General features: G+C 42.0%; 1 protein-coding gene across 7 annotated transcripts in view; it reads right to left on the bottom strand.

Moving 5' to 3' along the window:
• Positions 1-24,811, bottom strand: part of PDE1C (phosphodiesterase 1C) — a 1,852,914-nt gene that overhangs the window by 154,971 nt on the left and 1,673,132 nt on the right. The gene's annotated exons all lie outside the window — the stretch shown is intronic.

The raw sequence follows: 24,811 nt of genomic DNA, 5'->3' as shown, positions 1-24,811 counted from the left end.
TTAATGAAAGTGGAGGAGCGTGTAAAAACTCCAACCCTGGCCGCTCGCGTTTCCCCTCTTTGCCTTCTAGGCAGTTGGAAACCCTAGCAAATGATTCAAACAAGTACAATGAAGCTCAACTAGTCCGAGCGACAGCGGGAACTGACAGCAAGGGGATAAGTCTAGTACATGATGCCATAAGAGAATTAAAACTGAATCAATCTCCTGCACGACAACTCCAAAAACATCGCCATAAACCTTCTCAAGACCTGCTCGTACAGTCAAAAGCCATCAAGGTTGCAGAGGCCCTACCGCCCCTGGAAGCTGCAACAGGGGGCATGGCAGAGATCTCAAAAGTGACCTCCGAAGTGTCCCCGGAATCCAGGGGAGGTGGGCAGGACTCCCTTTGTTACCTAGGATCGTAGGGGTGGGCTGATCTAGTGGCCTCCTATGCCTTGGACACTCCTGAAAAACCGCCATCGCTTATGGCCAGTATTGGCATCAAACAAGGCAGGGATCAAAAAGCAGCAAAATGCACATTGATTTTATGCCATAGCCCCTTAAGTCTCACTTTGGACTCAGCAAACCAAGACGAAAGGCAAGCACAGAACATATGGGATATCATACTAAACACTATGCAACAAACTGTTGATGTGCTACACTATCAGTCTGACAAAATGGACCTGCAATTGACATTACTTGACACCCTAGCTCTCTTTGTAGGGGGATTGATGAAAAACTGGGACAATTAAACCTACTAATCAGTAGAGCCCAGTAGGAGGCCAAATTGAACTGCAGCTGCGGTCCCATCATTGACAAACTCTTGTTGCTTCCTTCAACTGTATGCATACTCATAGAGGGTTTGCCAAAGGGCCTAAATCAAGACAAAGCAGTGCCCAAGGGACCATTTAAAATGGATCCTTCAGTCAAAAATATTGCTATTACAAACCAACTGAGCTGCCCAGGGGGCAGCCCAGCCTCTGGGACACAACAGCCACAAAAGGAACAAATTACATCTCAAAACTCCAAGCAACGCCGTCAACTTCGGAGAAAAGGCCACAACAAAACAACATTCCTGAGTTACACAAAAGCATATTCCCTCTTTGTCACAAAAACACAACAGCAGAAGATGTCCACACACAATGCTAGATCCAATAGCTCATGGAAGAACAAGTCAGCCAAAGGAAAATTTCCCCACAGTAGGCAAAAATGTGGTACAAGTGACAACTGCTTCACTCTGGGCAGATTCGGCATTACTAAGCTGCCAAACTGGCACTCCAGGTATCAGAAAAACCCAAGTCGGACAGATTCAGGAAGACAGCAACATTAGCCGACTCCTATTATCAACAGAAGAAAGGGGGAACCCCCATATGCATGGACCAAATCAGGTGCAGGCACCAATAGAAACACGGAGTTCACTAGGGGAGAAGGTAACCTCAAACTCACCCCTGTTACAACTACAGGGCCACCATCATAATACACCTACGACACCAAACAAGCTCTCAACCCACAGTATTACCCATGTTTCAACTCCAGTGTCAGGAGCAGCGAAATGAGAACACGCCAACAATGGTAAAGCCCATATGGAGGTGCAGGGACCACTGCACGGGTCAACAACAACAACAACCGGGCACCCGGGCCTTTCTTTATCGCAAAATCAATATCAAAATACAGATCGTTGCACAGAAGCCTTCTCAGGCCCCAGGTGTCTAGAAATTCCCAAACCCTACAACTCCAGCGGGTTAACCAAGCAGCCTATTGGTACCTTTGGAGAAAACCACCCAGGGAAAAACTCACTTAGAGCACCTCCAGTCAAACAAACAATAAACTCAACCATTACACTTTTCACTCCAGAGTATGGCTTGAAAGGGCTTTGTGACACCCTGAACAGAGGGAATATTCTCCAACTATTAGGAGCAATACCAACATTAAAAGGCGCTTGCAACCGATCTTCTCTCAATAGAATTCATAAAGTCAGACAAAGCTCTAGACAGGGAATCCACCAAGGCCAGCTGGGGCTCAATTCAAATTGCAAACAAAGTCTTGGAAGAATGGGAAACCTTTAAAGCATGGCCTATACGAACCTCAGCGTATTACAACATAGGATATCCGCTCCCACTACTCACCAGTAAACAAGAAGGAACGACCAGTAACATAGAAAAAATATCCTGGATGCTAAGAGGAGTACGAGGACGGTCACCCCAGAGGGAGCAGGTGCTGAATACACAAACAGGCACCAATTGCCATCATCCCATTATTTCTGAAAACACTCAGATTATTAGCACCATCAACACAGCCAGACTGTCACAATGACAAACTAACCCATATAATAACTGGGGAAACTACGATAAAACAACCTTGAGGTTATGCTTATGGAACAGTAACGGGTTGAACAGAAGGTAGCAGATGTCTAATTTCTATTTACCTAAAAACCTTTGACATTGTCCTCCTGCAGGAAACATGGTTAGTGGACCCTTCGCAACTAGAGGGGTATATCAGCTTCCACACCTCAGCATTAAGGAAATCCAAATATGGCCACCTATCAGGCGGTCTAGCCACCTATATTAACATAACAAAAACCAACAGCGTGCAGGAATCTCCTTCCTCTTTCTCATCTGTAAGCACTGTTAAGATTCATCTAAACCTTAGCGGCAAAAAGTAGGAGGTGCTACTGACCAATACATACCTAAACCCGAAACGGAAAAAACAAGAGTTAAAAATTCTAAGCGAACACTTGCTTCAATTAATGAGTTTGCACAACACACCTAACCTTATCCTGTCTGGCGATCTAAATCAACAAATCTTAGGCACATCATCAAATGATGATATACCGGTCCAGTCCTTCTATTGGGACATACCAAAAGCAGTAATGGAAGATGGTGTAAGACCGGTTTAGAGCTGTTAGAAGACCTGGAGCATATCGGCTTAAGAGCATTAAACGGAAGATTTGCCAATGAATCTCCCCCGGCCGCCTCATTTCACACAGAATTCACAAATTCTACCATAGACTACACTCTAGTCTCTCGTTCTTTTTTTTCAACACGTAACAGGCTTCTGCCTTTGAGACAAAGGGGACAGTGACCATCAGCCCCAGGAAGTTCTAATTCAAGCTCTCCCACATAAACCGACACTTAATCCAGTTGGTAGGCATGCATGCCAGACCATAAATATAAAAAGAATCAAGTCATCCATAGCAAACACCAGGGAGGTGCACCTGGCAGCAAATTCACAGTAAAATGAGATAAAATTATCCCACCAAAAGCCCCACTAGTATACAGGAAAATTTCATGGCTTTGTTTGCAAACTCCCATTCAACCGAAGTCAGATACTTCTCTCCCAATATTCGAACTGCCGCAGGAAGGGTCACACGTGCACAGAGGACTGACTGAAGAGGTGTGGCGCCGCGGCCAGGGCGACTGACGCTGGAATCTGGGGACCACTGTTCGATCCCCGGCTCCGGCGGCAGGTCAGCCCAGCACCATGTGACTCTGGGCAATAGCTCGCTTAATCTTCCCGACGGCCCCCCAGCGCCTAGAGACCCTTACGGGTGATTGTGCGCTTTACAAATGTGGACTTTACTTTACTTTACTTGAAACTTCTCAAAAAATCTGTAAGCAAACTTTTAAGATCAATGAGGCTTTGCCCTGGGGATGAGAACCTAAACCATCAACTTCCTAATAGAAAGGCAAAACTTAAAAAAACTGAAGTGGGATATCAACAGGTCCAAAGAAAACGAATTCTGGGCAAAACTGTACCATGACTCCAAAGGAATCAATGGCGCATGTTTCTGGTCAACCATAAACAAAATTCTACAACCGGCACATGGAGGCTTAACATCACACATTACAGAAAATGCCTGGACATCCTTTTTAGAATCTCATTTCAATCAACAGACACCTGGATCATTAGTACCTCTGGATAATCAATTAACTCCTCCCACTCAAACCGGGATGAAGATAGAGGGAGGCGCAAATGGAATCGATGCTGTCATGATTAGGAATTCAATTTCAAAAGAGAGGAAAGAAGGAGCACCAGGGCCAAACAGGATTCCACCAAGGCTTTTCAAACAAGACCTGGAATACTGGTCATAAACACTGCCCCCTTCTTCTGTTTTGTCAGGCAGCATGGGCTCCTACCAGCATCATAGAAAGGCTCCATTATTTTACTGATTTATAAGGCTGGCGACAAAACCTTACCAAAAACCTATCGCTTAATTGCACTATTAGATGTAGAGGCAAAATACTTCGCAGGCAACCTACTCGTAGAGCTACAGGACTGGGCAAAAGAGAAAGAAATAATCGCCAATTACCAAACAGGGTTTTGCAAAGATACCGACACAACAACTAACATACTAACTATGACACTACCCATCGACAAGGCAAATCTATCTTAAACAAACTCTTCATTTTTGCTTTGTGGACTTTAAGGCCGCATTTGACAATGCCAACCGAGCAATGCTGTGGAGGAAGTTGGCACTCTGGGTGATCCCTCCATCTCTTCTGAACCTCTTGATACATCTACACTCCAATAGACGAGGGGCAACGTGCATGCCCCTGGACTAGATGGCAAAGCCATCTGCAGTATATCATACACAGATTATGCTGTCCTGGCAAGCCATACTCAAGTTAGTCTGCTGTAGACCGTTGTGGTCACTCAATAAAATGCACGAATACACAGCTGAAAACCACCTAGAAGTAAATATTAATAAAAACAAAACCCTGACAGTGAATGGCACACAACGGTCTCACTCCTGGATTTTAGGAAAAAAAACAATTGCGAACACCTCCGAGTACAAATATCTAGGGGTAATCATTGATAAAGGTGGCCAGTTCACAAACCAATTTGAGGCTATCAAGAGGAAAGGGATGGCGATAGCGATATCGACAACACTAACGCAAAATAAAACTTACTGGACCTATATTTTTCCCCTTGATTCGGTTAGCGCAAACAAGAATTCCACTTTCGATCACTTATGGCAGCAAAGCCCTGAGGTGCAGGGATGCAAAAATGCTAGATACCACCCTGGTGAAAGCATATAGAGTTATACTAAACCTCCCGTCCTACACTTCACCTGCACAGATTCGACTTCAGTTTGGCCTAACCAAACAATTTGCAAGGAGAGGTTCTTATATCAAGTGTTGGCACAAAATTAAGAACTCCCCCAGGAATACATTGAACCATCAGCTCTGGCAAGAACTGTGCAGCACATACACCTTGCCAGCCAAAAAATACTTGGAGGAATCACTGGTCACTACTAGATTATTCGACTTATGGGAAACCCACACTACCCACTCACTCATTAAGCGCGTAGTAAACAAGGTCATCAAGAAGCTCTCTCTCGTTGAAGACAAATCTACCATTGCCCGTAGGAGTCACGCATGGATGACATTGAGCAGCAACAAACTACTTGGGCCACAGGCATATTTTAAATGAGGGTACTCAAGGAAGATCAAAGAGCAATGTTTTAAATATAGGTTAGGAATCCTGCCAGTCACACTGCACCTTCCACCCTGGCTGAGAGAGAATCATGGGACCTAATGCAGGTTATGCGGGACATAGAATATCTAACATACTCTTGCACTAAATTAAAAGAGGAAAGGGTAAGCCTACTAAAAAAACCATTTCAACGAACGAGGAATACGAACCCGGAGACAGGCTATGATTGCTTGCTTTGATCCAAAGGACCCGCAGCTAAAATGGAAGTTAGTAAAGTTCCTGTTATTAGCAGCATCTAAGCAAGGATCAGCGGTACCCTGAGCAAGTGCAAAAACAATACAAGGCTTTAGCCTTCATAACCGTAACCTGTGTATAGATATTGGATTGTCCCTAGTAGAACGCGAACAAGGGCCTCTCTTAGACCAGAAATCTTCCAGCTTTTAGAAATGTATTTCAACTTATTTTTAACATATAAGACTTTTACCAATGTACATTTTTGTAATGGCTTTAATTAGTCAAAAACAATACAAATTTTACTTACTTACTTGCAGTCCTAGGATGCTTGTTTCTTGTAGACAGAAGACCTGGCTTGGCAGTTTGTGCTGGACTGTTCCCATGGGGAACAGGTTCAAGACTGATTTGCATATGACTGGGTCTAAACTGGAATGGCGTGCAAAAAAACAATGGATTTAACCCTGATCTATGACGGGGGTAATTGTTTGATTAATTCAGCATTCCATCCATCATCTGTTCTTTTTGCACTTTGTAAAAGTGCCATTTTCAAACACACAATTTAAAAACCAACTTTACTAAAAGGTGTGTTATTAAATTCTGAGTTCAAAGAGCCTAAACTCCAAATCTCCAGCTGTTCCCAATTGAGAGTTACACTTGTAAAATTTTACAAGGCAGCTCTGATGATAGCTTATGGGAGAGCTAGTCCTTACAATAGTGAAAAATACACAGTTTTTCACTAGCAGGACATGTGAAACACACCAATACATATCCTACATTTAGCAGACACTGCACCCTGCCCTAGGGCTACCTTGGGCCTATCTTCGGGGTGACTTGCACATAAGAAAAGGGAAAGTTAGGGCCTGGCAATTGGGTGCAGTTGCCAGGTTGACATGGCAGTTACAAACTGTGTGCACAGATGCTGCAGTGGTGGGTGTGAGACACCTTTAAAAGGCTACTTGTGTGTGTGGCACAATTAGTGCTGCAAACCCACCAGTAGCGTTTAATTTACGGGCCCAGGGTACTCACTCTGCACCTTACCAGGGGCTTACCGGTAAATCAAATATGCCAATTATGGATAACCAATCATAATCACAATTTACACAGAGAGCATATGCACTTTAGCACTGATCAGCATTGATAAAGTGCCCGGAGTCCTAAAGCCAACAAATACAGGGCTGATGAAATAGGAGGATAACCCTGCAAAGGGGCCAGGTCCAACACCAACTCTTTGATTACCAGTCTCCTAATACTAAACATTCCACATCCACATTCCGGAAATACAGAATGTGACCTGTTAATTAACTCCTAGCTTTAAAAGAAGACAATAGTTAGAAAGGAAGCAAGTCAAGTTGTCCCTATATGGTTACTCTTGACTGGCACAAGGCTTGAAATTGTGTATGTAAAACTGGCTACAATATTTGTACAAATATTTAACCTGCAAACTGGCCCAAAAAAGTATTTAAAGTTTTGGCTTATATTTGGGAAACAGCCAACAGAATCCTGATTTCTGCAAAAACACCTGCAAAACTCTAACCCTGGGCGGGCGGCTACGCTCCGTGCACGGAGTGTGCGTAGTGCCGGCTTCTACGCATTTTGCGTAGCAGGCGTAGAATCCGGCACTACGCACGCTCCGCAGACGGAGCGTAGCTGGCCGCCACCCGCCTCCCTCCCGCCCTCCCTAAATACTTTAAATTAATAGTGTAAAAGAATTAAAAGGCACTTACCTTGCCCGCCGCTGCCCGCCGCGTCCCCGGGGCTCGCTATCTTCATTGCTTCCGTCTTGTGTATCTAATGCGCATGCGCGAGCGGCCGCGCATGCGCATTTCTCACGAGAAATGCGCATGCGCGGTCGCCCGCGCATGCGCATTAGTACACAAGACGGCAGCCATGAAGATAGCGAGCCCCGGGGACGCGGCGGGCAGCGGCGGGCAAGGTAAGTGCCTTTTAATTCTTTTCCACTTTTAATTTAAAGTATTTAGGGAGGGCGGGAGGGAGGCCTGCGGTGCGTAGTGGGGCTACGCGGAGTGCAGAGGTGGGCGTAGTTTCTCGCCCACTTCACGTAGCTCCGCGAAGCCCCACTACGCCCAGGGTTACAAAACTCCCACTAGAGCAAAAAAGGCTGCCCGGGACATTGGAGATCTGTTATGTATTTAATGGGAGGGATGCAGCATACATTTATTTGTGGATGTTTGTGATGGTGTGAAATGGAAATAAATGTCCTGAAACAAATATCCCATCACCAAAATACTGGCCATTTTATGCTCCACCTTTGAAATTAAGGGGTAAGTCACACCTCAGTCATCCTTGGTATACAAGTGACTGCTCTCCCCTCTGTAGGCTGATAAGCAGGACCAACATGTCCGTAAATTGTCTGATTTATGTGTAGTGGTTCATGGTCTTACAGAGCTCCATGGACCTCAAATCACCAAATGCCAGGGTTATTTCACCCACTCTTTGACCTTAATGTCATCACAGGAAATTACATAGTATGACCTTTGACCCCAAATCTTCCAGAATGTGATGTCACATGACCATAATTCTGATGACATGTCAATAATTGATACAACTGAAGTTTCATAATAATTGTAATATTAACAAAAGACCAAAATACACACTACATTGGGGAGCTGACATGATCTTTGAATAGTGGCAGTGAGTATTGCTTGCCTTGTACTGTAGCAAGCAAAGCAAGTGAGCCAGAACACTTTTTTTTTACAACTTTATTTTAAGTTTTGCAAAATACGAAATATATATATTGTAGTAGAATCCAGTTTGAAAAGTTCTGGCAGTATAGCTTTTTCATCAAGGTTCTCGCCATTCAAGTATATTAGGCACATGTTACATATACAAGGTAACAGTTCACCTGCACACCATACACAATGTATTTAAAATCATAGTAACATCGAGATTCCAGCAAAATCAAGTGTGTTTTATTCCTGGCATATTACCAATGAGCCAGATCTCTTCTAAGAGGGGTGCGTGATTGTCCCTGGTGAACATTTTGAGAACATAGGGTAATCTTGTGCATTTTAAGGCACAATTTTCATATACATCTTTTTAAAAGCCATAGGCTCTGAAACAGTACTCCTTAAAGATTCAAGTCCTTTCATAATGTACTGAGCCACTGAATCCTAATGCTTTCCAAGAGTTAACACCATCTTTTCCAAAATAAGTTATGTGTGTCCCTATGTGTAACATTAAATACGTCCACTGTGCCAGTACTAGCATTTTGTAATGGGTGCTCGCCATATGCAATGGTCGGTCCCTTATGCCAAAAATGACATATGACATGCCAGGTGCAGAATATTGTGCAACACACTAACCCTAGAGAGTCCTAGGGGAGGGAAGTAGAGGCACGGGGCACTCAGAGCGAGCTGGCATCCATCCTAACATGAATACACAAAATAAGCTGCTCTGATGGCTGAGACTTAGAAGATACTAAGTGAAAGGGCTGGCATCTCACAAAAAGTGAAGGACTGTCCTCACACACAACCTGGTGTCATGCTTCATCATTGGAATTCCTCGCTCTCTAAAAACTTGGTTTGATAGAGAGCGGTCCTACACCTGGAGGCAGGGAGGCACTTCTAAAACTAAGTGGGGGGCCGTGACAGTGAGTGATAGTCTAAAATTCAGTATAATTGCCAAAATATATTTATTCAAATAGGCAATTATATGATATTAAAAATAGAAAAACGGGGTACTATTACCCCATCACCGTAGGGGTTAAAGTTGTCGACATGTTTCTTGCCTTTATGGCCCAAAGGATCTGCGGCATTCATCAGGACGGGAAAAAGAAAGAAAACTGGGCTCCTATCTTACCAAAATATTAGTATGAAGTTACCACTGGGTAGGTTGACCTGTGTCACACTCTACCTGATTTGATTTCCTGAAACCCTAATCAAGCTTCCTACATACCCCATGGGTGGAGGGTGAAGGAGAGACCCCTGTAGTCATTTGAGCAACTTTACACTCATAGTTTGTGAATTGTCAAAATTAGTAAAAATACCCAAAAAATATTCACAAGTGTATTTTATCTTTGTAAATAGCCCCAAGTGTGTTTAATATACTTCTGGATGAACAAAGTATGTGTTTAAGGATTTCCCCAGTGGTAGTTTGTACAGAACCTATAGATGCCTCTTTGAGGAAACACACAATTCTTGACTTATGTTCAGTGCAATCCTATGTCTAAATGATACTATTAGAAGAGGGATATATTATTGTGTTCATTCAGTTAGCCCAGTATACTGAACTTTAAATGTCTCAAATGTAGAGGAGCTTGCTTATGGAACTCTGCTACAGTGTTACACCAAGCACAGCTGAGGATAGGTCTGCAGCATGCAAAAAGTCAAGTAGTACAGCTATTTATTGTTCTTATAGAAAACAATGCTCTTGTTGACAAAGTCAACATATGAGAACACTGCTTGTCCTGACTCATCTCTGATCTCCACTTCTAGAACAAGGTAAGGGGAGACACATTTTGGAGACAGCTACTATCATGAGACATAGACATGAGCCATCTTGGCATTGTAGCATAGAGGAATGTGGGACTTGGGCAGCATGAAACGGATACTCTACGGCTCTGTTAATCTAATAATGGTGTACAATGAGAAAGGTCAGCTCTGTTTGGTATATATGTGACTTGAAATTTCAATAATTATGGAAGGAGATTACCCTTGCAAGATAGACTAATGCGCCAACAATATTAACAAAAGTTTTGAATGAAAAGAGATTTTCTGACTATGGCTAGAGAAGCTAAAAAGTGCTCTTCTCCTTTACGCGGAGTCTATTTCGGGCTGATTCACCCACCAAAACTGGAGACGCAAGTATCTGTGCCTACTGTAAGAGACAAAAGAGTACTTTAGGGGGTCTGGTATACCTGCTATTGCATATTTATGTGCGACCAAACATGTATTGTCTTGGAGCTATGCAGGCCAAGATAATATCGAGAGACGTACACTGGCCACTCAATTTCATAGTATATGGTAAAACTTACAGGGGTTTCTTTTGTCAAAACTTTCTTTATTGGATTTTGCATATATCAAGTAACAGCAGGATATTCGATGCAGATCACATCTATTTATCAACAATAAGCCTTTGTAGTGAACAGTTTCTATCATAAAGGGGATCACATCTAAAACATTACATGATATTGTGTTAAGACAACCATATCTAGAAGTAAAGAGTTCCTCAAAAAACCCTCATTCCTCCAAGCAAAAATTACCCTAATGCCCCTAAAAAAGAAAAGAAAATAGAAATGAAATGAGGGGTACATGGATGCCTCACAATATGACATGTAGAAATGGCATTTAAGAGAGGGGCCTATGGGAGAATCATACTCAGAGGGGAAAGTCACAATGGACTTCAAGTATGGCTATTAGAATTAGAAGAGATAAAGCACCCTCGTACGTGTGGGGCACACACATAAGAGCATTCCTCTGGAGAGGTATGTCACCAAGGGCCCCCATATGAATACAAAGTTTATGTAGGTGTCCGCAAAATGTATGTCATTCTTTCCACCGTGAGGGATTCCTGTAGGCGGATGTGCCACTGTGACAGTGTTGGAGCCTCCTTTCTCTTGCAAGCTGTGGCTAGCATCAGCTTAGCTGAACCTAGGCACAACCACATTATGGCTCTGTCTACTTTAGGCTGGAATTTAAGGGCACTCTCGCCAGACCCAGTAGTGCAAAGTCCAGGGAATCCGGAATCGGGTATCTCAGGATGTCTATGATTTGTGCTGACATCTCGACCTGGAATGGGCGAATTGTCGGGCAGACCCGCAATATTGAAGTCTCCTTGCAGCCCACACCCGCTCCAGCAGAATATCCAAGTGTTTGGGAAGATTTTTTTAAATTTTGTAGAATACAGACACCAGTTAAAAAATATTTTATAATGTGCCTCTCTCATACTTATAGAGTGATTGCACTTCGAATTTCTCTCCACAATTTATGCCACTTTGTTACAGGAATTGCCTCCTTTAGAATATGCTCCCAAAAAATGATGTGGTGCAGTTACTGGGTAAGGAGTGTGGTGAGTAGTACGGAGTACAGAAAAGAGATGCTTTCCCTAGAGGGTCCCACCCTTCTGGCAAATTGCTCGATAGACGTAAGATCTTTAGTGGTGACTGTTCTAATGTCAGTGTGGAGTGCCCAGGGTTTCAATTGTGTATAGCGGTAATGTTCTGAATCTGAAAGATTGACGTTCCACTGACAATGTTCGTAGGTTAGGATGGCTCAGTTGTGGAAGATATCTGAAAGGGTCAGACAGCCCCCTCCCTCCAGGTGTTGAAAGGACTTGGTAGAGGTGTTGCAGAAATGTAGGAGTGTACTGTATCAGCATGAAAGGGGAAGGAAAGGTCATCCATTCTGAAGTGCTATTCACTTGGTCCCAAATTTTAAGGGTTGTTTTTGTGGGGGTGCTCAAATATGCATTGGGTGGTCGGTCTGCTTTCGGTTCCCATAACACACCCCATATGTATCTCACCCCTATTGCCATGTCCATGTGCAGCCAATATTTGTCCGACTCACCAAGTGACTACTCGGATATGACTCTTAATTGGGCTACCTTATAATAGAGTTGGAAATCTGGAAGGGCTAGACCGCCTGCATCTTTCGGTATTCGTAATAATTTAAATAGTAAACGGGGCCCACGTTAGTGCCATATACATTGTGTGATTAGTGTGCACAGATTTGGCATGAATGCACAATCTAGCTCTATAGGAAGGCCTTGAAAGAGATAGAGAACCCTGGGTAGGGCAGACAATTTTAATGGCCTGAATGCCGCCAAGCCAGAAAATATACATAGGTGCCCATCGTTTGAGGTCTGCCTTCAGATGCTTTAGGAGTGGTGGGCAATTGGCAACACATAGGTCTGAAGTCTAGGAGTGATTTTAATACCCAGGTAAGTGATATATTTTTTATCACATTGAAAGGGAGTAGAAGCCTATAGGCTCTCCATGTCAGTGTTGGGCAGCGTCAGGTTGAGTAAAAAGATTTAGTCAGGTTAATACAAAATCCTGCCACCTCCTCGTACAGTCTAAATGCCTCTTGGAGTGCTGCTAGTAAAGTCTAGGGGAGAAGAGCATCAGCAGAATTTCATTTGCAAATAAGGACATTGTATGCTCTATCAACCCAAAGGTATTGGTTGATTGCAGATGTCGAACATATTTTGGCCACCAATGGTTCGATATGGAGAGCGAATAGAAGAGGGAAGAGAGGGTATTCTTTTCTTGTCCCTTTCCTCAAGTGAAAGAGCTCTGTGCTCCCTCCATAAACCAAAACCCTGGATTAAAGTGCTGCATAATTGGCTGAATCATAGCAATGAATTGGTTGTAAAACCCAAAGTGTTTCAAGGTGTGAAGTAAGACGGGCCAGTCCACCCTGTTAAAGGCTTTCTCAGCATCAAGAGCTAGCAATACAGCCAGTATCCTTTTTGTGATTGCCTTTTCAACCAGGAGGAGAACCCTTTACTGGTTGTCAAGTGTCTATCTGCCCTGAATAACGCCAGACTGATCCGGGTTGCTCAAGACCTGCATCATAGCAGCAAGTCTGGAGGCCAAGATTTTTGAGTATATGTTGGCATCTAAATTGAGTAGTGCAATGGGCCTATATGAGCCACAAGTGCGTTGATCTTTGCATGGCTTGGGGATGATTGATACTAGTGTTTAACTCATAGAAGGAGCAACCACATTACCTATATGATTAAAAAGGATTATCAGGTGGGGCACTAGGTCAGAGCTGAATGTTTTATAAAATTGACCAGGTGAGTTATGGAGTTTCAGAGCTGTGATGGCAGTTGGGACTTCTTCCTCACTAATAGGCACCATAAGAATCTTATATTGGGCAGGAGTCACACATGGGAGGTCCACGCCATCCAGATAATCAAGTTCGCATAGAGCCAATTGTAGAAACAGAAAAAATATGGGCTTTTTCTGCATTGGAGGTCGCTGGTTCACCCATCTCCCGTAAAATTTCCCCAATGTATTCACTTTCATGCTTGACCCTAAGCTGTCATGCCAAATGCGAATCCACCTTGATGCCCTGTTTATAGGATGTGTGTTTGACCATTACAGTTTTTTTCATTCCTTTAACTCTCACACACTTATCTGGCTCCATAAATACATATTTGGTTATGGTGAAATAAAAGCCCTGTGAACACTGTAAAAGGAAGAGTAACCAAGAAAATGTGTCTAGAATATATGACAACCATATACCATTGAGAAGTAACTTCACCCACTTAGAGCTTTTTACTCTTCCTCACCCTTCTATGCTGTGATGGCCCAGCTTCTAAGCCCTATTTCATCAAGCCTTTGTTGGATGAAGTCTTACAACCCCATTTACTGTTGACATTGGAACTCCTAAAAAGATAGAAGTCCTAAGATAATTTCATTCACCAGGCCACTCTACCAAGCCCTCTCTGACTGTGTGAACTTAAGAGACAGCATAACTGCGGCCCCAGTAGTAATAAAAAGAAAGTTTCTTGATAATAGTAGCCTTTATGAAATTGCATTCAAAGAGTAAACAATATTTTTTTCTTGTTTTCCCATTTCTTTTCTTGGAATGTTTTGAAGTAGCTATCCAGTACATCTTTCCATTTTTGAAACTCACGTCGGTGAGTTTAGTCAATATCAACTGTTGTTCATATATGAATACTGACCCTGGAGCCCTGCATACCCTGTAAGTAGTATTTGAGCTCAGCTAACGAGAAGTACTCAACCACTGTGTTATGGTAGTTTGCTATATAAGTTATGTAATGTTCTGTTATGTTACTTTGCTATTTATGCTATGTGTTATGTTAGTTTGATATATATGTTATTATAGTTTGCTATATATGCAATGTGTTTTGCTATGGTAATTTATTTTGTTATATATGTTATGTTATATTATGTGTTCTCCTATGTTATGTTAGTTTATTATATAAGTTATGTTATTTGTTTTGCTATGCTATGTAGTTTGCTAAATATGTTATGTAAGTTTGCTATGCATTGCTACGTTATGTTTTTTTATGTTTTGCTATGTTATATAAGTTTATGTTTAGCAAGTTTATGTTGTGCTACATTTTGCTATGTAATGTATGTTTGATGTTTTGTTATTTTATGTATGTTTGTTAAATTTTACTATGTTTTGCTGTGCATGTTTGTTATGTTTAGCAAGTTTGTGATGTTTTGCTATGTCATGTAAGTTTGTCATATTCTGCTTTGTTAGGTGAGTTTGTTATGTCTAGCAAGTTTGTTATATTGTGCTATGTTTTGCTATGTCATATATTTTGTTATGTTCTGCTTTGTTATGTATGTCTGATAAGGTTTGCTATGTTATGTAAGCTTGTTATGTTGTATATATTATGTAAGTTTGTTTTGTTATGCACGTTTGCTATGTTATATAGCTTTGCTCTGTTTTGTTATGTTATCTAAGTTGGCTATGTTATGTAAATGTGCTAGCATTTCCTATGTTATGAAAATGTGCTATGTTATGTGAGCTATCTATGTTTTGTTGTGTTATGTAAGTCTGCTATGTTTTGTAATGTTATGTAAGCTTGTTATGCTTTGCTATGCTATAGAAGTATGCTATGTTACGTTATATTATGATATGTTATGTACGTTTGTTATGTGAGTTTTTTATGCTATGCAAGTTTGCTACCTTTTGTTATGTTTATGTAAGCTTCATGTTATGTAAGTTTATGTTTTTCTCTGCTATATAAGTTTTTTATTTTATGTAAGTTTCGATATTGTGCAAGTTTGCTATCTTTTGCTATGTTATGTAAGTTTGCAATGTTATGTACATTTGCGATATGTTGCTATGATATGTACGTTTGCTATATGTTGCTATGTAATGTAAGTTTGCTATTTTATGTAAGTTTGCTATATTATATATGTTTGTTGTGTTTTCTATGCTACGTAAGTTTGCTTTATTGCTATATTATGTATGTTTGCTTTGATTTGCTATGTTATGTAAATTTGTTATGTTTTGCTCTGCAAGTTTGCTATGTTTTGATGTTCTCTGAGTTTGATATGTGATATAAGTTTGTTAAGTTATGTTATGTTTTGCTATGTTATGTAAGCTTGCTTTGTTATGTAAGTTTGTTATGTTTTGTAAGTTTGCTATGTTATATGTTTGTTATGTTGTGTAAGTTTGCTATGTTATGTAAGTTTGCTATTTTTGCTATGTCATGTAAGTTTGCTATGTTCTGCTTTATGTTGTAAGTTTGCTATGTACTGTACTTTTGCTATGGTATGTAAGTTTGTTAATGTATGTATTTCTAAATGATATACGTTTGCTATGTTTTGTACGTGTGTTGTATTTTGCTATGGCATGTTTTGCTAAGTTATTTGAGTTTGCTATGTTATGTAAGTCCACAATGTTTTTGCTATGGTATGCAAGTTTGCTATGTTTTGCTATGTTATGTGCGTTTGCTATGTTATGTAAGTTTCTTATGTTATGCGTTTGTTATGTTTTGCTATGCTATGTAAGTTTGCTATTTTAAATAATGTAAATGTGTTATGATCTGCTATGTTGTGGAAGTTTGCTCCGCTATATAAGTTTCTTGTTTTTTGCTATGCCATGTAAGCTTGCTATGTTTTGCTATGCTATGTAAGTTGCTATGTTATGTATGTTTCCTATATTTTGCCATGCTATGTAAGTTTGCTATAAATTGTTATGTTATGGAGGTCTGCCATCTTTTGTTGTTTTATGTAAGTTAGCTATGTTATGTAAGTTTATGTTTTGCTACGTTATGTAAGTTTGGTATGTTTTGCTATCAAATGCAAGTTTGTTATGTTTTGCTATGTTAGGTAATGTTGTTATGTAATGTACGTTTGTTATGTTATATTTTGCTATGTTATGTAAGTTTGTTATGTTTTGCTCTGTTAAGGAGGTTTGCTATGTTATCTAAGTTTTTTATGCTATGCTTTGCTATGTTATGTAAGTTTGCTATGTTTTACTATGTTATGTAAGTTTGCTATGTTGTGCTATGCTATGTAAATTTGATATGTTCTTTATTGTTATGTAAGTTTGCCTGTTTTATTATGCTATGCTATGTTATGTTACACCAATTTACACAGTGCATGGTTGCTCTGGAAATGCTTCCCAGCGTGCCTGATGAATAAGCACTATATAGCAGAAATGACAACTAAAACAACTAAGTATTAATGTGCTTCCTGACACTTAATAATATGTTTGTTGGTGCAGTCCACCCTCCAGGCTGCCAGATATTATTATTACATATGCTTAAAATATCTAGGAATTCTGACTACTTCAGGTCCTATTACTTCCGAGATAGATAGAGAAAGACGGACAGACAGACAGATGGTCAAACAGCCATGAGAACACACGAATCAGGCCTTTTACGATGAAGGTGCAGAATTATACTAACACATGGCCATCACCCCATTTGGTCATGCAGTATTGAAATCCCGCAGTGTCTTGAATGCAAGGCAATGTTCCAACAGAACAACAAATTTGCACGCGTTCCATACAATCCAATTATGTGACTACCTGATTAAAGTTGAATATATATTATTTGTAAAATGAGTACTGAACATTTCTCTAAGTGTTTTTTTAGTTAGATTACAGTAAAAGAGTCAGGTTCATACAAGAGATAACTTAAGTTTGCTAGAACCTAAACAATGTATGCAGCACAATAAGCATTTGTTTAACTTGAGCTAATCTCTAAATTCAAATAGTGCTTGATCTAGTAAATTTGATATAGAACACTTCTTACCAATCAAGTGTGATACAAAAATGTTTATATAGAGCTAATTTGCATGTTCGATGCACCACACTTTTCCAATGCTTTTTATTCTCGTTCATAGCCCATTAGAAAAGTTTCTGCACCAAATGGATACCACTAAACCTTTAGGTGAGGCTTTAAGGATAATTGACATAGGGAAGCTAAAAAGGCAAGGAATCAGGATATCAAACACGCAAAAGGTGACAGGAGGAATGCTTGCTTAGACTCAACTTCAATAAAACCGATTGAGTCCTCTAGGGCAAAAATGAAATTCTATGGGACGGATCATATGGCCTTCCAAGATGGGCACACCATCAGACTCAGTTACTTTAGTAAAATCAGCAGAATTGGTCCTTGATCAAAACCTTTATTTCAAAGACCAACTCAAAGCAGTCTCTTCATCTTGCTTTTGGCAGACATGAGTAATGCTGCATTTACTTCCCATAAATGAACTAATGAGATTGTAGCCCAATGTAGAAGCTTAAGACTGGTTATTGCAACAGTTTTTATATGGCTCTTCCAGCCTACTCTTTACTCAAGCTACAACATTTTCAAACGGGTGCAGTAAAATTGGTCAAGAGGGTAGGACATTTTGACCATGAGGTTCTTGTAAAGCCTTGACTTGTCTCCCATGTAGAGAATCTGAAGAAGCCTCACTGTTTGGGGCATATGGTATACTTCTGAAAAGACCCTTTTTGTATGACTTATCAGCACACTCTGCTTTTAAGACCTCTTCTTTCCTAACCACTATTTCTCCTGGAAGTGTTATGTATAGAAGCATTGCCTTTAACTTTTGAGAGCAAAGCTTTGAAATGCTCTCCTGTTGGAACACCATCGGATTCAAGAGCACATGTTGTTAGAAATGGGGGTTTCTAATTGGAAGAGGTAGGTACCTTTGTCCAAGTAGGGACCCTTTCTTATAGTCAAGGCAAGGAGGATACAAATTTTAGATAATCCCTGCTCACCCGCTTGGTAGCTTGGCATGAGCAGGCAGGCTTATCCCAAAGGCAATGTGTAAAGTATTTGTTCTCAAAATACACAGTAATCCAGTGAAAACACCACAAACGGACACCACACCAGTTTAGAAAAATAAGGTATCTTTATCTAAACCAAACAATTCCAAGACAAAAAAATCCAACATACAGGTAGTAAAATACAACTTTATAACAGTTATTTCACAAATAGAATTTGTAGCAAACAAATATCTCCACCTGGGGCTATTACAATGTCGTGATAGGCAATAATCCAAAGTACGCTGCCGACCGCGGGGGATGCAGCGTCAGGCACGGAGTTACACAGACCCCCAAACAACAGTAACTTGGAATAAAGTCTTTGGAAGGTGCACAGAATTGTGGAGCTTAGGTGTTGGTGCCACGGTTGAGGCCAGCTCTAAGGCTGCCATGCATAGGCATTGTGTCCGTGTGTGACGTGTCGAGTCCAGGACAGGGAAAGTTGTTGCATCGGTGGTGAGGCATTGCCTCCGGTGAGGCGATGTGAAGTCGAAGACTCGTGGAGTCATCCTCGCCGGTTATTGGCTCCACGATAACAGGATGCAGGCACCGGCAGTGATGGCGTTGGAGCGAGCGCTGGCGTCAGGAAGGCAAATAGTTCCAGGTTTTGGCAGGCATTAAAGGGCGACAGAACTGTGGATCAGGTGGGGCAGTGCTTTGCACACTTCATGAGCAGTACCCCTTGCCTCGGTGCAGGTCGCGGCGTCACAGCAGCATCACTGACCTTGTTTGGAGATTGTGTTTCTTGCTTCTTTTAGGTTTCCTTCAGCTCCCAACTGCAGGAACAACTCTCAAAGGCCCAAAACTAGAATAGGCACCTCCTCGCAGTTCAGAACTCCCAGCAATGGAGTTCAGGGGAGCTGGTGGTAAAGTCTTTGTGTCCCAGAGACTTCAGAACAGGAGGACAGCACACACAAGCCCTTGGAGATTCTTTTTCAAGCAGTCTGACCCTGTGCCTCATGGGAACAGTCCAGCCCGAACTGCCAAGCCATGCCTTCCCTGGACTGGAATCAGGCTTCCTAGGACTGGTTTCTGGCATTCCAGATGTCTTCACCCAGGCTTGCTTGAATCTAGTGGCAAAGTGAGCAAGGGACTCAACGTCTGAGCATACCCTGCCAACGTATGGCGAACAAAGCGGTACAAAAGGTGGTGGTTATGGACGGAGCATCTGAACCAATCAAACACTCAAACCCAGTCAACAGATCTGGGTTTAATCCATCACCCTTCTTTAGCCCACTCTGCCACCCCATTTCAGTCTGACCCTGTGCCTCATGGGAACAGTCCAGCCCGAACTGCGAAGCCATGCCTTCGCTAGACCGGAATCAAGCTTCGTAGGACCGGTTTCAAGCATTCCAGCCATCTTCAGCCAGGCTTGCTTGAATCCAGTGGCAAAGTGAGCAAGGGACTCAACGTCTGAGCATACCCTGCCAACTTATGGCGAGCAAATCGGTACCAAAGGTGGTTGTGATGAACGGAGCATCTGAACCAATCAAACACTCACACCCAGTCAACAGATCTGGGTTTAATACATCACCGTTCTTTAGCCCACTCTACCACCCCAGTTCAGACATGGCCAAATGCAAATCAGTCTGACCCAGTGCCTCATGGGAACAGTCCAGCCCGAACTGCTAAGCCATGCCTTCCCTGGACCGGAATCAAGCTTCCTAGGACCGGTTTCTGGCATTCCAGACGTCGTAAGCCAGGCTTGCTTGAATCCAGTGGCAAAGTGAACAAGGGACTCAACGTCTGAGCATACCCTGCCAACTTATGGCGAGCAAAGCGGTACAAAAGGGGGTGGTGATGGACGGAGCATCTGAACCAATCAAACACTCACACCCAGTCAACAGATCTGGGTTTAATCCATCACCGTTCTTTAGCCCACTCTGCCACCCCAGTTCAGACATGGCCATATGCAAATCAGTCTGACCCTGTGCCTCATGGGAACAGTCCAGCCCGAACTGCCAAGCCATGCCTTCTCTGGACTGGAATCAAGCTTCCTAGGACCGGTTTCTGGCATTCCAGACGTCTTCAGCCAAACTTGCTTGAATCCAGTGGCAAAGTGAGCAAGGGACTCAACGTCTGAGCATACCCTGCCAACTTATGGCGAAGAAAGCGGTACAAAAGGGGGTGGTGATGGACGGAGCATCTGAACCAATCAAACACTCACACCCAGTCAACAGATCTGGGTTTAATCCATCACCGTTCTTTAGCTCACTCTGCCACCCCAGTTCAGACATGGCCATATGCAATCAGTCTGACCCTGTGCCTCATGGGAACAGTCCAGCCCGAACTGCCAAGCCATGCCTTCCCTGGACCGGAATCAGGCTTCCTAGGACCGGTTTCTGGCATTCCAGCCGTCTTCAGCCAGGCTTGCTTGAATCCAGTGGCAAAGTGAGCAAGGAACTCAACGTCTGAGCATACCCTGCCAACTTATGGCAAACAAAGCGGTACAAAAGGGGGTGGTGATGGACGGACCATCTGATCCAATCAAACACTCACACCCAGTCAACAGATCTGGGTTTAATCCATCACCGTTCTTTAGCCCACTCTGCCACTCCAGTTCAGACATGGCCATAGGCAAATCAGTCTGACCCTGTGCCTCATGGGAACAGTCCAGCCCGAACTGCCAAGCCATGCCTTCCCTGGACCGGAATCAAGCTTCCTAGGACCAATTTCTGGCATTCCAGCCATCTTCAGCCAAACTTGCTTGAATCCAGTGGCAAAGTGAGCAAGGGACTCAACGTCTGAGCATACCCTGCCAACTTATGGCGAACAAAGCGGTACAAAAGGTGGTTGTGATGGACGGAGCATCTGAACCAATCAAACACTCACACCCAGTCAACAGATCTGGGTTTAATCCATCACCGTTCTTTAGCCCACTCTGCCACCCCAGTTCAGACATGGCCATATGCAAATCAGCCTGACCCTGTGCCTAATGGGAACAGTTCAGCCTGAACTGCAAAACCATGCCTTCCCTGGACCGGAATCAAGCTTCCTACGACCGGTTTCTGGCATTCCAGCCATCTTCAGCCAGGCTTGCTTGAATCCAGTGGCAAAGTGAGCAAGGACTCAACGTCTGAGCATAGCCTGCCAACTTATGGCGAGCAAAGCGGTACAAAAGGGGGTGGTGATGGACGGAGCATCTGAACCAATCAAACAGTCACACCCAGTCAACAGATCTGGGTTTAATCCATCACCGTTCTTTAGCCCACTCTGCCACCCCAGTTCAGACATGGCCATATGCAAATCAGTCTGACCCTGTGCCTCATGGGAACAGTCCAGCCCGAACTGCCAAGCCATACCTTCCCTGGACCGGAATCAAGCTTCCTAGGACTGGTTTCTGGCATTCCAGCCATCTTCAGCCAGGCTTGCTTGAATGCAGTGGCAAAGTGAGCAAGGCACTCAACGTATGAGCATACCCTGCGAATTTATGGCAAACAAAGCAGTACAAAAGGGGGTGTTGATGAACTGGGGTGGTGTGCAGTGCAAAAAAATGATGGATTTAGGCCCAGATCTTTGTACTGGGGTGAATGTATGACATTGTTCTGCATTCTGTCCATCAATTGTTGTTTTTGCATTACTTTCTAAAAGTGGCATTTCAAACACACTATTAAATAACCATTTTTTTTTAAAAGATGTGTTATTAAATTCTGAGGTCAGAGAGCCTAAACTCAATTTCTCTATCTTGTCCCAATGGAAAGTTTTACTTGTAAGTATTGACAAAGTAATTCCCATGTTAGCCTATGGGACAGATAGCCTTTCAAATGGTGAGAAACAAATTGGCAGTTTTTCGCAATCAGGACATGTCACACACACCAGTACATGTCCTACCTTTCACATACACTGCACCCAGCCCGTGGGGGTACATTGTACCTACCTGAGGCGTGTCTTACATGTAAGAAATGGGACGGTTAGGGCTTGTCAAGTGGGTGCCCTTGCCAGGTTGACATGGCAGTAAAAACTGCGCCCAGCCACTGCACTGGCAGGTCTGAGGTATATTTGGAAGGCTATTTGTGTGGTAGCATTTGACTTACAAGCCCTGGGCATACTCAGTGCACTTTACTAGGGTCTTACTAGTAAATCAAATATGGCAATCACGGATAACCAATCATGATAGCAATTTACACGGGGAGGACTTGAAATTTGACACTGATCAGCAGTGGCCAAGTGCCCAAAGCATCTAAGCCAGCAAAACAAAATCCAGCACAGCATCAAAAATACAGGAGGAAGAAGCAAAAAGTCAAGGGGAACAACGCCAAGGTTGCCAAGTCTAACACATGCTCTTTAGGAGAGCCCTGAAACCCTTCTGTTTTGCTAATTAGCATTTTTTTTTATCTTTTCACTGTCAGTTCTTGACTCTAGTGTTAGAATTTGCACTTTCCCCAGCTTCAACTGTTACTTACTAAGACTGACCTTCCCAAGCAATATATGTGGGGCCCTCATAAAAAAAGTTCCTCCAGGACACTGTGAATTTGTCAGCACATTATTTGTATACTTTGACAATCTAGTCACAATCTTATAGGGGCACTCATGCTATACTTCATAACTTTCATGGTTTGCCAGGCATGTCTGATTCCCAATAGGGCTATGGAGGGTTTAACAAACAAGAAAACCTGATTAAAAAAATGACCAAATGTAGCATTCTTCAGTCCAATTTACCAGCAAATTGGTTAAAATGTAATAGGATTCAGGAATGGTTTGAGTAATCTTGGTATGTAGTTTTTTGCATGATTATAATACATTTCTTTACTTCTTTCTCTCACCCACTTTCAATTTGCCGTCTTGCTCTTACCAACTACATGTGCAGTCAAAAACTCTTTAAATGTGAATGTACTTGGAGGGGTCAATGCTTGGAAATGTTAAGCTTGTTCAATATGTTTCAGGAAATGCATCTACATAAATGATGCATGAACAGTCACATTATCAAGAGCCCCTAGCACTGAGGAAATAGAATTGGTAATAAGAGCCCCAAATTCAGCATCAATTACCACTCAAAATCAGCTTCAAATATTTTGTTGAAGAACAATATGTTGGAGCCCCAGATTCCAGATTTACACTTACTGAAAAAACACAAGTTTGTTCACAAATGCTAGTTTTTTTTATTTCAGGTGAATATGATAATTTCGTCAGATTAAAACTGTGCATTTTGGTGCCCAAATATCCACTTGACATTTACATCAAATGCTCGGATGAACTACTTCCCCAGATTAACATACTTTGCCTTACATGACTATGTACTGTGAAAACGTGATGATTCCCATTATATGCTGGTAACTAAACCTAACAGTTACTAACAGATCTACAACTTGCTCCTAGCATTCCCACCAGTAGCCATGTGCCAGAGAAAGCCAACACTATACCTAGATAATGGCATGGGTGTGGAAGATATGATTATAAAGGTGAACATTCTACCAGGGAGGAGTGTAGGTTCAGAATTTCAAGGCAGGAGTATTAAGTGGTCAGAATATCAACCCAGAATATCAACAGGTATTTAGGTATATAGTTTCTGTACTGTATGCCAATTACACAACTCCACCTGCTGTTGCACCACACGCTGCGGGTGCCGCTCAATGCACGGTGGACTGCGTTTTCAATTCCTACACCACACCTCTCCCATTATCAGAGTTGCTTTAAAGTAAAGAGCGCACTCTGGAGCAATAATCATTTAAAGTTCTTTATTCCTCAACCGCGGAATACCAGACAAATGCGTTTTGGCGTATTAGCCTTCGTCATTGTCAATTTGTTCAAAGTGAAGTGCATTTAAATAAAGTTATACATACCTGGAAGTCAGTGACATAGAAAGTGCTATATAGCTATATAGATATATATATATATATATTGATATAGATATATTTATGTTGAAGGTACATAGCTGTAGAGTTAAGAAATAGCAAATCTATCCCTCCTTCTGTGAACTTACCTCCTGAATATTTTGGGTTTCAATATTTTGGTCATGATATTGTGACCGCTGGATATTCCTGATGTGATATTCTAAACTACGGTCCCAGGGATGGCAAATGTAATGTCTTATTTTACTTGTGACCCTTCCTTTCTGTAATCTCACTCCTCATTCTCGCTATTTCTTACTTCGTTCTTTTTCTGGCTTCATATACTTTTACTTTCCTTGCTTCTCACTGTTAATTCTTTCTGGCGTCTCACTCCTTCTTTCTTCACACTCATACTTTCATAATTTGCCCTCTTTGTTTTGTTCTTGTTCTTTATCTCTTTTATTTTCCATTTTCATTGCTTTCATATTATTTTCATTCTTCCATTCTTTTTTGCCTTTCTCTCTCTTTCTTCTCTACTTCTGCCTTTAATTCATCTCCTCTTCTTTCACCATTGTCCAACTTTTTCCTTCCACTCCTGCTCATTATTATCCCTTCATTCAGTCTCCTTTCATTCTTGTGCCTTTCTCCCTCCTTCCTTCCATT

Source organism: Lissotriton helveticus, chromosome 4_1 (genome assembly GCF_964261635.1).
Source record: "Lissotriton helveticus chromosome 4_1, aLisHel1.1, whole genome shotgun sequence".
Lineage (NCBI taxonomy): Eukaryota > Metazoa > Chordata > Amphibia > Caudata > Salamandridae > Lissotriton > Lissotriton helveticus.
Note: the sequence above shows the minus strand (reverse complement) of the source record. Positions and strands in the feature narration are given on the sequence as shown.